Source organism: Corvus moneduloides, chromosome 8 (genome assembly GCF_009650955.1).
Source record: "Corvus moneduloides isolate bCorMon1 chromosome 8, bCorMon1.pri, whole genome shotgun sequence".
NCBI classification, from domain to species: Eukaryota; Metazoa; Chordata; class Aves; order Passeriformes; family Corvidae; genus Corvus; species Corvus moneduloides.
In genome coordinates, this window is record NC_045483.1 from 36,181,930 (window position 1) to 36,198,663 (window position 16,734).

At 44.4% G+C, this 16,734-nt stretch overlaps 1 long non-coding RNA gene across 1 annotated transcript; it reads left to right on the forward strand.

The window, feature by feature from the left end:
* Window positions 1-9,892: 9,892 nt before the first annotated feature.
* LOC116447636 lies at window positions 9,893-15,462 on the forward strand. The gene is made up of 3 exons (XR_004241620.1): window positions 9,893-9,961; window positions 11,077-11,082; window positions 15,449-15,462. It is a non-coding gene; the product is annotated as an uncharacterized LOC116447636 (long non-coding RNA).
* The last annotated feature ends 1,272 nt before the right edge of the window (window positions 15,463-16,734 follow it).

Sequence of the window (16,734 nt, forward strand, 5' to 3'; positions counted from 1 at the left end):
CCTAAGCAGCAAGATTGTTTTCAATGAAGACAAAATGTGGAGCAATCTGAACAGCAATTCACATTGAAGTCAGATAGATGAGCTGTCACACGTTGGAGATGCACACACAAGGCTTTCTCTTACATGATGTCAATCACATTTTTCCTTCGACGGATTGAAAAAACAGTCATCATGCTGGAAAAGTGAGGTTTTCCTGGTATCCTTACGCAACAGTGAGGTGTTGAACTAGTTTTTAACAAAGCCTTCTAGAAAGGCTTGGTCCCAGGTTCATGAGCGTCATTGCCCCTGGACTCTGGCTTTGCAGGGAAGGCTGAAAAGGAGTTGTGTCTTAAAGGCAAATGCATCTACAAAGAAATGACCCAAAACATTCTGGGCAATTTGGGTGATACAAAAGCTCTGGCTGCATGGGGTCTGTGGTTTTGTCACGTGCCCTGACAAAAGCCCAGCAAGAACGCAGGTTGTGACACAAAAACCTGAATGCATCAAACAGTGAGCTGCAGCCTGTTTTGAGTAAATAAATGCAGAAGATAAATAAATGTTAATGTATGCATAAATTAGCTGAAGCATCGCAAATAAAGAGAACAATTATTACCTTGACAAAAGGAGGAAGAGAAATACTTTCCCAGACCTTCGAATTCTGCATTACCACAGACATGTTCTGGGCAAGGCAATTTTCTTTCTCTCTCCCACTGAGCCATATTTGTCCCTGTTGCTCCTGTACTGATACCAAGGAAGCATCATCAAGGAAGAATCTAATAACAACCAGTTTGTCATTACGCTTCCCTCAGCACTAACTGGAGCATGCTGAGCTGTGAATGAGTGTGGGGAAACACTAAAGACAGCTATTAGGAAAATGGTAAATATCATTTACCCTTCCCATTCTAGAGCTGGCACTTTCTAAATCAAGGCTTTATGCTGGCTGGACACCAAGTAACTCAGGTCCTCTCTCAATTATTTACCCTAATATAGACTCATAGAATTGTTTGGGTTGGAAGCAACTTTAAAGATTATCCAGTTCTAAACCTCAAAAGGATCCAAAGAAGTAAACTTTAAGTGCTGGCTCCTCCAATTGGAATGTAGAAGTCAGTGTCTCAGGTGCCACTGTGAATGTAGAGGGTAGATAAACCTGACTGCTGAAGGCTGTGGTTGGTCTTCAGTCTTTAAGTAATGTTAAGGATGAAAAATTATAATTGATTTTTGACACTGTTCCGAAGTTCGTAACCTCCCCAAGAGAGCAAATATTTAATTTCTAAAGAATCAAGGATTTAGAAAGTGCCAGGAAAAGAAACATAAGAGAGGAGCTACCTAACTGGTCGTATTTAAACATTAATCCTAACAAAAGCTAAAAAGAAGAATGAATGAAAGGCAAAATGGTTTGAAAATATTGGAATATTACAGCTCTCTCCTTTGTCACTCCTGGTGAAACAAGTGCTATCTGTTTACTCTGATATTTAATGAGCAGAGTAGAGCTGGGGGGAGCCCAGCTCAGGCATTTGCACAACACACTTAACCCTGCTCTGGTTCCTGCCTTTGATAGATGAGCCCAGGGACTTGCAAAGGTGGGAATCCACCAGCTCCCGTGGCTGCCTGGCTGCTGGGGGAGGACTGCTGAGCCTTTGCAGAGGGTGCTGCCACAGAAAACAAGCCAAGAGCAAAGCAAATGAGTGAGGACACCAATCTGAGCAGAGTTATGGGAACTGATGACTGGGATGTAACGTGGGAAAGGAGCAGGACAGAGAACATTAAGGGAGCCAGGAGGGAAATGGAAGCCTTTCCCAGCTAATGTGAGTTATGAGGGGGCTCCTCGTTGGCATAACTAGACAATTTATCTTCCTGCGAGGAAATAAACCTTGGAGAGTAGTCCAGCTAATTATGCAAAGACTTCATAGACAATGCCTGAACAGAAATTACTTTCTCTATGGGTTGTTTCCTCGGAAATTTTCTGCCTGTTTGCCCATGTAAGAGAATTCCAAAAATTTTCCTTTAGACTGTGTCGTGTCAAAATGAAAGAAAATAATTTGCTACCAACATGATCTCAGTGAAAAAGAAAAAAGGAGATTTCCTGCCATGGTCCTAAAATCCCTCATGCCTTCACCATCCCTGTTAGTGGCTAAGGCTGCAAGGGGCTGCATTAGAGAAACTCTGCTCAGCTGTCCTGGTAATCCACTGCTGTCCAGGAGCCTGAGTTTTATTTCTCTCAGACTATAACATCTTTTGCTCTGCTTTATTATTTGGGTACCAGTCTGCCAGGTCCTGGATCAACATCTGATTCCAAAGAGTTCACTCAGAGAGAGCTGAAGCAGGTTTGCCACTTTCTTGACACTGGTCTGGGCACTATTTAGCTGAGTGATTTTGGCTGTAATCTGGGTGTTTAATCTGGTAAAAATCTCTGCACTTAATTGCCAGTCACCAAATTCTGAGACATGAATTTGAGTAGAAATAAAACAACATACCTCACAGGTATAAAACATGCAAGGAGAGCCGCAAGAAAGGACACCCCTCACATTGGAAAGGTGGATGGGTGAGACAGAAAATCCTGCTGGCTTTTTCCTGAGCAGCCCCGAGCATGAGAATGGCTGGAGGTTAGTTAGGAGTGGGACTAGCTGGCTGCCTATGCTGTAACACCTAACAAAACCCCTTTACCTGGTGCTTAAAGCAATAAAAGCCACATTTTGATCCTTCTAGAAAGTGGATGCAGATGGGTCTGGTGGGGGAGGACTGAAGTCAGTAGGGTCACACAGGTGTTAATCAGGACACCATTCAAATCAATGAGCGAGGCACTGCAGGCAAGAAAAGCAGCCCCAGACTTCAAGGGGGAAAAGAGCTGTGTTACAGCCTCAGACAGCAGCCTGAGAGGTGAAAATTGCAGGTGATCTTGTGCTACCACCGCTCTGTAGTAAGCACTTTTTCTCCTTCCACTTCTTTATCCGTGATCTGTACTACAAGATGTGACAATGGGTCAGAAATGTCACACAATTACATCTCGAAGAGGTCGGGGTAATTGGCAATCACCGAAAGCTGCCTTTCCTATAATTTGCTAAAAGGAATGAAGCTCCTTCTGTGTTTTGAGGCCCCACTAGAGCAGAGATGTCTAATTACCAGCAAGTTCAGCTCAACAGCTGTCAACACATCAGCTCTAATAGCTATTTCATAAGGACAAAGACATAATATGGGCTGAAGGAGCTCTCCTAAACTTGCCACTCTGCCACTTTCCCCAACATTCAGTAAGAGTTACTAAAGAAACCTGTGAAAGACTTAATTCCATCTGTAGCTTCAGCAGCACTGAACACAGGCTAAATGATGCCCAAGCATTGCTGGTGTCAAGCTAGAAATGCAGAAGAGCCTCTTGCATGGCTAAATGGTTTTTAATGTGAAATATCTTGGCAAAAAACGGTGGAAAGGAAAATGAGGAGAAGAAAACTGGGATATTATTGTTAGCACTGTAGTTCATAGAATCATGGAATCACAGACAGGTTTGGGTAGGGACATTAAGGATCATCCCATTCCACCCTCTGCCATGGGCAGGGACACTTTCCACTAGCCCAGGTTGCTCCAAACCCCATCCAGTCTGGCCTTGGACACTTGCAGGGATGGGGCAGCCACAGTCTCTTGTTAAATTCCTACAAGGAGAAGTAATTCCATTGACAGTAAAGGTTCAGGAATTCGCTGCTCTGAAGCAGCCCATCACCAACAAGGCAAAGACAGGAAAAAGAACAAGTGGTATCTTGGTGATACCTGCCCTCTTACAGGCAACATGGCTTTGGTGAAAAACTGGGTTTTGCACCATTTTCCTTTCTGCCATCCAGCTCTAAAAAAACTGAGGAGGCCTATTTCACCAAACTCTGACCTCATGGCAAGAGAGGTACACACAGCAGCCTGTGAAAACCTGCACATTTTCACACTTCCCCTGCTTTAACTCACTGGAGTCATTAATGTTTAAAGAACGGATGAAAGAGCACACAAACCACTAATTTTCTACACAGGAACCTACTAGCACCTTTTCTCTAGTTACTCCCCAATTTTTCCCCACTCTGTCGAAGAAGATACAAAGAGTCAGAAGGAATCTGTAGATGCACAGCAATCTGTTAGATGGCACTTGTGGCAGAAATGAAGCCTGCGCCTGTGCTATCCCAACTCACTGCAAGGACAAAGTGCTCCAAGTAGAAACCCCAAAGCTTGAGCTGTGGAGCAAAGTGTGCACCTTGTTATTTTTGTCCCCATGCCCTGGCACATGAGCTGAGCTTTTCTCAGCCACCACAACATTAAAGCTCAATTAAAGTGAGCACAGGGCTTAGTGACCTTCCTTAAGAGATAAGCAATTGCCAGGGTTTTGAGATGCTCTCCCCTTCCTCTGGGCCTACTCTGAGGAGAAAGGGATCATTAAATGCTACCCATTTAGAGCTATCAGCTATGAGTGCTCTGCCACAGGCAGAAGCCCCATCCCAATCTTACTGAGATAGACAAAGATACGTTTCTACTAGTTCTCTCTTGTTATAATTTAGGCAAATAATAACTTTCTAGCACAGAACATGCCCTACATTAACATTTATCTGTCTTATTTTCAAGTTAGGACAACGCAACCAGGAGAATTCAGAATCGCTGCATTTGTGCTGCCCAGTGGTGGTCACTGCAATGAGACAGAAAGTTGCAGCTGCCTCTTTTTCTATGGTTTTTGTTGTTGTTGGGGTTTTACATTTATTTCAGTGGATTTATATTTCAAGTTTATCCTTTTTCTAATAGGGACATAACACATATTATATATTTTAAAAGTATCCAGTGGCTACTCATACATTATGGAAAAGCTGGATGTTAAAGATGAAAGGCAATGGGAGTTACACAGAGAAGCTGATTCTGATTTCTCATTTCTCTCTCTCTCCACTCACTCCCCAACACACACGCTCCTCTGCTGGCCACCCCTGTGTTTTCGCACAGAGCACTTAAAATAATCTTATTAAAGTTTATGCTTTTAAAATCTGTTTATTACACCATTCCAGCTTTATTTCCTAATCCTCTTCTATTCTTTTTATTTTCGATGGGTTTAAACTGGGAAAGCTATTTGCCTTTTCCCTGCCAGCTTTAAATTAGTTCTTTAATCATAAGAGCAGCAACAAGTGCTCCCACATTCTGCGCTCACCTTCTGAGGAGCCTTCCCAAAGGGCTTCCTCCTGATCTCCCTTTTCAAGTTTTGCTTACGGGATACTAAAATTTTAAGGAGTAGTTAATAGGAGAGACAGTGTTAAAGCCCAGCTTTTATGCAGCATTCTCAGGCACCAGAGAGGTGTCTCACAGATACCCAAAATTACATCACCCTTGTAGTACTGCCAGTGTAAATGACTGCAGACAGCAGGGAATATTGTTCATTTCAGAGACAAACCCATTGACAATGACACTTCTTCTCTCTTTAGCTGAAGAGTGTGCCAGGCTTAAAGGAGATTTGACCCTACTGCTCTGGCTTTCCTTCTCAAGTTAATAAATATAACTGTGAGCAAATGAGAGGAGTTTCTTTCTGCAGCAAAGTCCTGCCACACCACTGGCCAAAAGTAATCAAGTAGTATTATTCAGCCTTCTTTTCAATTCCAAAGAGATTAGCAATATGAGGGAGGGAAACAGCTGTAATTAGTCTGGTCACTCAAAAGGAAAAATCCATGATGGCTCCTGCAGATAAAGCAAGGGAAACATATTGATTGCATCTCAGAAGGCAAAGAGTAACTTTCTTCTGGATCTCAGACTAGGTAAAGTCCATTTTACTACTAAAATCCTGTAGCAGAACAGCTCCTGGCTTGTGACTTCACACAGTGAGAGCATTTTTAAAATGTATGTACCCATTTCTCAGTCTGGTGGACATCAATATATGTGGAAACCAAAGAGTTACTGAGGTAAACTTTAGGCTGCTGCTTACTATGAAGGACAATCAATCTTAAAATTTACCTTAATGTAGTAAACCCACATGGTTTCTAAATTATTAAAACATGCCTGAAGCACTGGATGGTTCTGTAGCTCCAAGTGAGTGATGTCAGTGAACCATCAGGTGCAGCACAGGTCTGTAACAGCACTGAGTACACTCAGTGTAAGAGTAAGTACTTACAAACCTGTGCACCTGACATTTCACTCACCTGTGCACTTGCTCGGTGAAGTCAAACTTTACAAGGGGGATATTTCAGAATCTGCTTCTTTGGAAGAGACATCCCAACCTCTTCTTTGGGGCTTTGTGTTTGAAACAGATAGACCAGTGCTGCTTTCTAATGCAAATCCAAATTCCTCTGCGTGGAATGTGATTAGCCGGGGCCAGTCTCAGTGGGCAAAAACTCTTCAGCCTGAAATGTTCCAAAGCAGGTACAAATGGCTTTTGACAGGGAAGATCAGGATGAATTTGTCACAGTGGGAAGTAAAGCACAATTAATGATGGGATTCAAAATGTAAGACACATAGCCAGGGCAAGGATATAGAGAGGCTCTCCCTGAACTTGGGGTGAAGCACTGGCAGCACGTCGGCAATGCGCGGAGGGAGCACAGAGTGCATTCGCTTTCCACTCAGCACCTTCGCTGAGCAGCTCCCTCTCCGGAGCGCTCCTGGCACAGAGCAGAGCTACAGCTGCAAGATACATATCAGCCTTCTCCCGGACTTTAGGGGCACTGCAAGTGCAGCGTTTTGCTCACCAGCCTGTTAGGCTGCTTCCAGCAGGAGCAGGATTCCCAGAGGAGGCAGCCGGCAGCAGAGCTCTGCAGTTGCTCCGGCTCTTCCCACAGCTGGATTGCTCCGAGGGCTGCATTTGTCCCTGAACCACGGGGATCTGAGCCATTAGGTATAAAACTACCACAGTTAAAAAGGCTTGAAATACCATCCCACGGTGTGTGTGTGTGTGTGTGTGACTAACAGGACAGCCCCAGCTACAGCTTTGCATAGGACCAGTGCTTTGTGCCATGAAACTGCTCCTTGGCTGTGCCACGGCATCGGCCTGGGATGAGCTGAGAATAAACAGAACATTTAAAATCCAAAGCAAAGTAACTTCATACATTACGTAAATCCATTTATAATAGCATGGCTCCGCCGGGGCTCACAGGAGAGAGGAAGGCTCTCTCGTGTAGTCCCACCAAAACGACTGTGGAAACAGAAGAGCACGAAAGGGAAGCAAATGCACACAGCTCACAAGCAAAGCGTAATAAAAGAGCATTATTAAGGCTCTTTTATTAAGACCCTGAAAAAGTTAGGAAATCCCAGGATTCAGCTTGTTTGTGTGATGAGAATTTGCCACTACCATCTGCAAGTCCACAGTCCAGAAGAGCCTTCATGACAGGAATATTTACTTTGTCCTACAGGATCCTTCCCATACCTAGAGGGGCTTATGAAAAGGAGAGAGAGGGACCATTTACATGGACAGATAGTGACTACTGAACGAGGGGAATGGTTTTAAACTGAGAGAGGGCTGGTTTATATTACATGTTAAGAAGAAATTCTTTACCCAGAGGGTGGGCAGGACATGGCACAGGGTGCCCAGAGAAGCTGTGGCTGCCTCACCCCTGGAAGTGTCCAAGGCCAGGTTGGACAGGGCTTGGAGCAGCCTGGGATAGTGGAAGGTGTCCCTGCTCATGGCAGGGGGTGGCACTGGATGAGTTTAAGGTCCCTTCCAACCCAAACCAATGACTATATGATTCTTTTCTCTCTCCAAACAGTCAATGCTCCCTGAATAAGCAGGCATTCCATATTTTCTCCTTCTCCTAGAGCCCCAGTGTACAGCTCTATGCCTTATTTACTGCATGCTGCTTTGAGGACAGAATTACTCATTTTTTCAAAGGATTTTCTCCAGCACTCACCATCCAAGGGCTTCTCAAAGATTAATGACATCTGTTAGCACAACACACCTGCGAAGTGACAGGATGTGTCAGGAGGACGCCTGTTTTGGCTGTGCAGCACTCAGCCCTTTAACAGCCTCACCAGCTCCAGCCAGGATACCATCAGGTGCCTGCAAAGGGCTGAGAGTGTGACAGGTTAACAAGACCAGAGCCCTCAGCTGGGAGAACGAAGGAACAAGTGTCTGTGGTTAGGCCATGGGGCTGTGATAAAACAGCTGTCTTGCTTGAGACTTGCTCAAGTTTTGTGAAATGTTAACGCTCGGCCAAAAGAAAGCGCAGCGTGAACCCTGCCGTGAGCTGAGAAGCATCCAGCTTGCTTTGCAAGCAGGTAGACAAGTTGTGACAGAGCGTTGTCACTACATTTTTAGCATGTAGAAACTGAACACACACTGAAATAAGGTCAGAAAGCAGCCACTGGTGTAGTGTGCCTGACTGGGAGCCTGGGCCTCGATTTTGAGGAACACCTGCTGCTCCATAAACATTACAATATTCAAATTGTGATGTCTAAATAGCACGTTTTCAACTGTGAGGGTTTGGTGACATTGTCAATCAGGCCTCAGGGGTTCAAGGCAGGCATCAGGTGATCAGGGACAATGACAAGTGCCCTTCTCTCTGATTTCTCATAGGTCTCTGGTAAAGGCTGGAAACCCACTCCAAGGGAAGCATCCAGTGGTCCTGAAAATGAGACAGTCCCTCAGCAGGTCCCACACCAGGAAATCAGTGCTGGAAATCAGCCACAAAGGAGGCAAGGTTCTGCAGGTACCAGAATCTGGAATGTGACACTGTCCATTATCACCCAGACAGTTTGGCCTACATTGTGTGCTACAACAGATTAACTGCTGCCTTAGACAGCTGTTAGCAAAACTAACCCTGAATTACCTTTCCTTTCAATTAAATCAAAATACTGGATGGAGACTTTTCCTTCCCATGTCCTGTCAGTGAAAACCTAACAATTAATTATTTTTTTTTTTTTAATCTGATCTCACTGCCATAATTTTCCACAGCACAGGGATAAATACCTTAGTTTGCTTCAGCTCTTATTTAAAATGTATTTTTAACATTGTTTCAGCAATTATGCAGACATAATGATATCAACTATGTTGTAAGGCCAGTAGTACCACAGCCACCTTCAGCATCCCCCACGGGTGGAAGATCCCATTCCCTTGTTGAGACACAAACTACAAAATCCCCTCACTGTTCTCTGAAATCACAGACTTGTTACAAAGGCCTCTGTTTCAAACAAATAAAGGGATTGTTCAGACTGAAGAAAAGAAGTTTCAGGGTGACCTAATGGTGGCTTTCCAATAGCTGAAGGAGCTGACAACAAAGACGGAGAGAAACTCTTTACAAGGGATGGAGGGCCAGGACACAGGGAATGGCTTCCCACTGCCAGAGGGCAGGGATAGATGGGATACTGGGAAGGAATTGTTCTCTGGGAGGGTGGCGAGGTCCTGGCACAGGGTGCCCAGAGCAGCTGTGGCTGTCTCACCCCTGGCAGTGTCCAAGGCCAGGCTGGATGGGGGGATTCGAGAAGCCTAGGACAGTGGAAGGTGTCCCTACCCATGGCAGGGGGTGGGGTGAGCTGAGCTTTAAATCCCTTCTGACTCAAAGCCTTCTGGGATTCCATGAAGATTTCAGACACTGCTTGTCAGGGTTTGACACTGGCCAAATGCCAGGCACCCACAAAAGCCTCTCGCTCACCCTCCCCTGCCACTGCCGGGCAGAGGAAAGAAAACTTAACTAAGGGTTCATGAGTTGAGATAAGGACCAGGAGAAAACACTCCAAGGGCTAAACAGGCTCAGCTTAGAGGGACAAAGTTAATTTATTGCTAACAATCAGAGGAGGATAATGAGAAGTAAAAGAAGCCCTTCAAACACCTTTTTCCCTCCAGCCCCTCACTCCTTCCCACCAACAGGGCATGGGGGTTTGGTCAGTCCATCACCTGAGGTTTTCTTGCGCTGCTCAGGGAGAGGAGTCCTTCCCCTGCTGCACCGTGGGGTCCCTCCCATGGGAGACAGTTCTCCACAAACTTCTCCAGCGTGGGTCCACTCTCACGAGCAGCAGTCCTCCCAAAACTGCTGTGGTGTGGGTCACTCTTCCATGGGGTACAGTCCTCCAAGGACTCTGGATCTCTGCAGCCCCCGGGGATCCCCAGGGGCTGCGGGTGGATCTCTGCATCCCCCGGGGATCCCCAGGGGCTGCAGGGGCACGGCTGCTTCACCATGGTCACCACCACGGCCTGCAGAGGAATCTCGGCTCTGGCTCCTGGAGCACCTCCTCCCCTGCCTTCTTCACTGACCTTGGTGTCTCCACGTTGTTTCCCTCACATGTTCTCACCTCCTCCTCTTCTCTGACTAGAAAAAAACTGTGGCCCCACTTTGTTTTGATTTTCTTCTTAAATATGTTTTCACAGAGGTGTTATCAACCTCTGTAATTGGCCCAGCTTTGGCCAGCAGCGTGTCCATCTTCAGAGCCATCAGGGATTGGCTCTGCCAGACAGGGTGGAAGCTCCCACCAGCTTCTCACAGAAGCCACCTCTGTGGCCACCCCAGTACCAAAAACCAGGCCGTGCAAAACCAAGACACTGCTGAAGAACCAAGGCTTCCCATCATGGGACAGAGCATTTTGGTAGTCAATAATCCACTGCTTTGGGGATCTGACAGGTTCTAGCACAGCAGAGAGAGAGAATAACTGGGTAATACAGCTAGTCCCAGCACACACTGACACTGCTCTCCACTGAAATTTGAGGAACAGTTATTCAGTCTAAGGAGAGCGTAACTAACTAAAAGGTTTCATACATTGTATAGAAAGGAGTAGATTTTTTGATAAGAGTGCACTTTTGTCAATGCTGCAATACCTGCCTTTCTCTAGGTGGACAAAAGCTGATATAACCAATTATTCTCACACAGAGAAAACCAAATACAATTCATGGGTGAGTGACCACTGCTTAATTGACATTATTTTTTTATGTACAGGGTAATCTCTCAATATGAATTTCATTGCAGGGAATGGAAAGGGGATAAAGGAAATAATTTAGAGTATTACGGGATTTTTTTCCTTTTTTTAATCGTATTTTCATTTTGGGGTCAGTTGAATTTGCTTGTATTTCTTCTAAATTCAGGGACCAGAGCACTTATATTATCTCTATGGTTTATAGTAAGTACTTACATTATCTCTAGTCCCCATAGTCTGGCAGGTTGCTGACTAAGAGATGTGTAGGTATAGTACAGTGTGTACACATATTTATATATTTATATGTATGTTTAGTGACAAATCTTGCATGGGACAAGAGATGAATAATCTCCCAGGGAAAAATCTGGAAGTCTGGGAAGAAAACAAAATACAACAAAAATTATATTTCGTAATTGTAAAGAGTTTGGAAAAGCAGCTGAAGAAATTATTTGCATAACATTCCTCAAGTGACTGTAAGATATATAAGTACAAAAAAAAAGCCACCAAAGTAGGTATGACAAGACATCAGCGTTAAACTGTCTCATTAAACAAAATCCTGTCCTGAAAACCTTCAGCTTCCTTGACAAAAACACAGAAAAATCAAAGCCCACCCAGCTGGAATGTGAGAGGACCTGGAGGAGCCAGAGCCAGACATGCTGGATGAGCAGATGAGCAGAAAAATTACCCTCAGGAAATAGGCAAGTGAGGGTAAAAAGCAGTGGGGCAGTGGGATTCAGAGGAACTCACCTGAACACCTCCCTAAAAGCACTGCAGGCAAGGAGGGTTCTGTTAATGAAGCTTTTTAATGACCATTTGTACATTGTTTTTCTTCTCTCTGTGTGAAGGTCATTTTACTGAGCAGCGTCATTTGCAAACAGCTCTTGCAGGTGCATTTTGATTTTGTTTTTCTTTCCCATCTCCTCATCCTGTGTAGAGCAGTGTAACAGTTGGGTGACTCACTAAGTGGAAATGGATGAGAAGAGTGATCTTTTCTCCTCCAAAATGCGAAGCTGGAGGAGCCATTAAGGGCACTGAAGTGAGGAGTGATGTTGCAGACTAACCCTCAGCTGGGAGTTCCTAAGAAGTGCTTACCTTTTACCAACTATCAGGTTGGAATAGAAGCTAACAACACTCTCTACACGCCCAAATCCCCAAAGGTTGGATGTATCACTGAAAAAAAGTTTCTATTCTCATGGAAACCCTTTCTGCTGCTTTTGGGGGGAAATTGGAAGGGAGTATTACAATGAAAGTAGGCCTTTTGTTTTGTATTTCAAACAACAGATTGTTGTCTATGCAGGGAACATATTTCCAGAATGTTTCACTCAAAAGCAAGTTATTAACCAAAAACCTTTTTCTTCCTCTAGGAAGACAAGAGAAATTAAAGGTTGATTATTTTAGAGCTCGTGGACATCTGGACAGGGATGGATACGGGGTGTACACAATGTTAAAAGTACCTGAGGCAGGTGCTGTGTGCAGGGATTCCTTCTCCAGTACAAGGCCCAGCAGGTGAGACACCAATGATTTTCCTGGGCATAGGACTGGACTTTGGATATCTTTCCAAAAGGAGCCACAGCAGGAATGATGTGCCTTTTTCCACCTGAAATGGTGGCATGAATTGAACCTGAAGCACATGGGGTTCCTGGGAGTTTGGGGTGGGTGGTGCAGTAATGACATGGTTCTGACCAGAGTTATTGCTTGGGAGTTCAGGAAAAAAGCACAATTTGAAGCAGAATATTTTCAAAATAAAAAAAGATGGAGAGCAATTCCCATTTTACTCTTGTGGACTCCACATCCCTGGAAGTGCCCAAGGCCAGGCTGGACAGGGCTTGGAGCAACCTGGGACAGTGGAAGGTGTCCCTGCCCATGGCAGGGGTGGAATGGGATGAGCTTCTGGATCCCTTCCAACCCAATGATCAATTTTTTTTTTCCCTCTTCTGGAAGAGAATGTTTGTAGACGTGGATTCCTGAACAATCTCCCTGGAAGAAGAATTCATCTGAAGAGCTAAAACAGCCTTTCCATACACATTCATTCCCTTTTTTGAGACGGTCTGCAGGACACAGAGCACTTTAGAAGAAACTTCTGTTTACGAGTTCTAATAGCTCTACACACAACGATTTCCTTCATGAGACAACCACTTCTAATGTGTTCTTACATTTTCAAATAGGAAGCAAATGTAGGAGAAGATGCTGCAAAGCAGCTGAGGAGATGACTCTCCCTGTGATGGAGTCATTTTGTATTCCACTAGATTGTGCTGCTCAGCTGAGCTTTTGGAGGTGGAAGATAAACAGATGAGGAAGGGCTTCTTATTAATTAAAGACATGCACTGCCAGTTGTAAGGGTGATCAAATATTGGTTCAGCCTCACCGCTGCTGCTCACTTCTAACAGATGTGAGGATATTTGCTAAAGATGACAGGAGTGCCCAGCAAAGCAGAGGCTGTGTCCAAAGCCTCACCTCCTTTCAAATCAGATCCACGCAGACTGACACGACAAAGGCTCATGAAAAAGACAGCCCAACACAGGGGCCGTGGTATTGAACCTGAAAACCAAACCTGTTCATTGCTTGGGTAGCGAAACCAGGCCGTTTGTAAGCACTGTGCTTATTTACTGTAAATGCTGCAGCTCAGCGAATGATTTTTGGTTTAGTTGGGGTTCAGATTCTCTCTTTCATCAGCATTATCTTGCCAAACACATTCCCAAGCTTACTTTAATTTAGGATTTGACACCAGTGATTGCCTTTTTTTTTCCCCCTCAAAGGATGAATTAGTCCACAATAAAAGATGCATATTAGGCAATTTATTATGCTAATGACTTGCAGAAAAAAGCCAAATTACATTGATGGTGGATTATATTGAACAATAAAAAGCCCCCCTCGTCACAATTCTCAGTGAGTGCATAGTTGAGCTGTAGTTAGCTCCAGGAAGCTTCCTGGGAATAGTATCCACATTGCGGACAGCCATGCATCAGCAGGAACCACATTCCCAGTGAAACAACATGGATCTCCCTCACGTTTGTAATTACGCCTCATTACCCCTCAGCAGTCATTTTTAGCTCAGCTAAAAAGGCTGGTGTTATCACGGCGTATGGCATTTCCTACCTGGTTATCTTGCAATCTATCATCTGATTGCAAGCAAACTGAAAGAGAAGTTGAGATTCAAGAGCATTCAGGTTTGCACAATTTTTTTGCAACGAGGGAGTCCAGTAGAAGAAGAAGCTGTCATCAGTGCTCATCACTGATAGAGGAGCTTGGCCTGGAAATAGGAATCCACAGGAAACCTCTCTGTGTTGCTCCCAGAACTGTTACTCAGTGACTTCAGTAAAGACAAGATTAAACAAAAAATTTAGATGAAACTATCAAAAATATTCTTTTGAGTTGGATCAATAATAAGATTCAAGATTCAACAAGACACTGGAAAAGCTGTTCTGTGATGATGGCAGGAGACAAAGTAATCAGTCCTAAGTCAGTAAGATAAGAAAGGAATCAGTGTAATTGGAGGAAAAAGAGTAACCAGGCCCCAATACCATCAAAATCTGAGCAGCCAAAATCAGAGGGAATAGCTCAAACACAGAGACTCTTCCAGGCTCAGCAGCACTTAGAAACCCAGAAGTGTCAAAAGGCTTCAGTGAGATGAGCTTGTCCCCTCCTGATTACCAGATAAAAACCAGCCCTTTTTAGCAGACTGTTAGTGGGATTTTTATCAATAGGAATGAAAGCACCTGCCACCTCAGGGTCTGGTCAGTTGAGATTTTACAACACACATTATCATGAAGTTCTTCTCCGGTGACTGCACCTGTTACCTCAGACCTCAGAGTTAAAAGGCCCCAGCAAAAGCATCATGGAACTTATTTTAAAGTGTTTAAATACAACTCACTTCGGGTTTATGTAATCTGCACTTGCTGAAGCCAATAATTTATTTATTTAATTCCTATTTCTTTTCCTGTTTGGGGGAAAAAAAAATTGGTCAAAGCCTGCTTCTTCCCCCAGCAGTTCTTGTGCACACTCAGACCTTATCCCCATGACAGGGGTAGGCAATGCAGGGACAATGTCCAGGACCTGGGTCATGGACACAGGGTTGTGTCAGCAGTGACACTTCAGCACTGTTGTAACAACATTAAAAGACAGAGCTGCATCTGAACGATCCTATTGTGAGAATGAGCATTTTCAGTGTGCTCTGTAGCAGGAAATATTTTATCTGCTGTAAAGACAACCGTTTCTGTAAATGATTAAACTCTCAAGCTTCTTTTCAGCATTTAAGAAGCTTTGAACATTGTTTACAGTGCTGGTTGTACAGCAACCTTGCTTTTATCCTCCAGTGTAGCAACAAAGATTCAACATGAATTAAATTCTTTTTTTTTTTCCCTCTGTATCACTGTTAAAGTATGAAAAAAATCCATCCTGGTAATAATTACCTATGACAACGTAAAGTTCAGCATCAGTTTGTAGGAAGAAATGGCTATTTCTTTCCTGGTTATCATTAGCAGAAAAGCTGAAAACATCCAGATGAGTGATTGCAGCACTACAGTGAGTAGGATTTGGAGACAGCTGTTCCAAAACAATCTCTGAGTAAAAGTAAGGACTGGTCTGCATGGGGTGGGTTCATTTTCCAACACAGTACAAGAGTTAAGAGAGATGGCTTCCCTAAAAGCATCCAAGGACAGGTTGGATGGGGTTCTGATCAACCTGGCCTAGTGGAAGTTGTCCCTGCCCATGGCAAGGCAATCCTTTTCAGCCTAAACCATTCCATGATTCCATGGTGATTTCTTCACTGCCTGAACACGAGCACAACCCTTTTGGCACCAACACAGTAGCACTCACATGAAGGAACCTGTCCAGCTGGAACCTGTTCTCTTTGACCAGGTGGGACCTTCATGCCTGGAGGTGTTGCCATCATGGACAACAACATCCAGTTTGGGGACACCCACAAACATATTTTCCAGTCTAGACAGGGCCTCCGTTTTAACAAAGCTCATTTTCTGCTTTATGATAAGACAGGACAATTCCTGGTTTCCCTAAATCCTGCTCCATCCCCCCATTTCAATACATGATTTAGTTATTTGTAAAACAATGAGTAACTTTATTTTTCATGTGAGTGAATGCTTATCACTCATACAGAAAAGCCACAAAACTGGCTGGAGCATATATTGCAAAGAAAAAAGCCAAATGTTTCAAAAATTCAATCAAAACCTACAAAAAACACTAAGAAGGAGCTGTGACTAGGACAACAAGCAGAGATTCAAGCCCTCAGCTTCCTGCTCTCAATGCTGGATGACACTAAGTGTGTCATTTGTCATGCTGTGTCTGGGTCTCCATCTCTAAAATGAACACAACAGGCACTGAGATGCCTCAAGTGTATGTGGGGAGGCTATTTTGAAGCCTGCTTCCTTTTCCACTGGTTTCCATGGAAAATTGTCATCTTCCTCTGCTAACAGTTCTCATTTTAGTGAGACAAGCAAGCTCAGGGAAAAACAAGAATATTTAGATAACTGTCTTTTTTCCGTGCACAGAAAGCAGAGGCTGTGGAGTATGGGGGAAAAAGGCAGCAGCAAGTCCAGCAGGTGAGGCTGGGAAAAGCACGATTGGCGCAGCCATCCCTGCCTGGCATGTGAGGGGTGGAAAACCTCCCACACCTCCCTGCTCATCTGCATTCCCACCCTGTCTGGCACTGGCTTTCCTCACCCCAGAGGAGCTGCTGGCAGCCTGGAGCTCCCACGACTCCCCTGCACAACATGTTCCCAATCTCCTTCCACACCCCAGTGGTGCCAGTGGGACTTTCCTGTTTCTAACAGCTCCCCAGTCACTGCTGTGGGTCAGACCTTCCCCAGAAACAGACACCTGAGGGTTCACATCCATAGGAATTTCCCTCCTTTCCATGAGCAGAGCCTTACTTCAGCCATCCACAGATTAAACATTCAGCCAAAACCACTCAGAGTT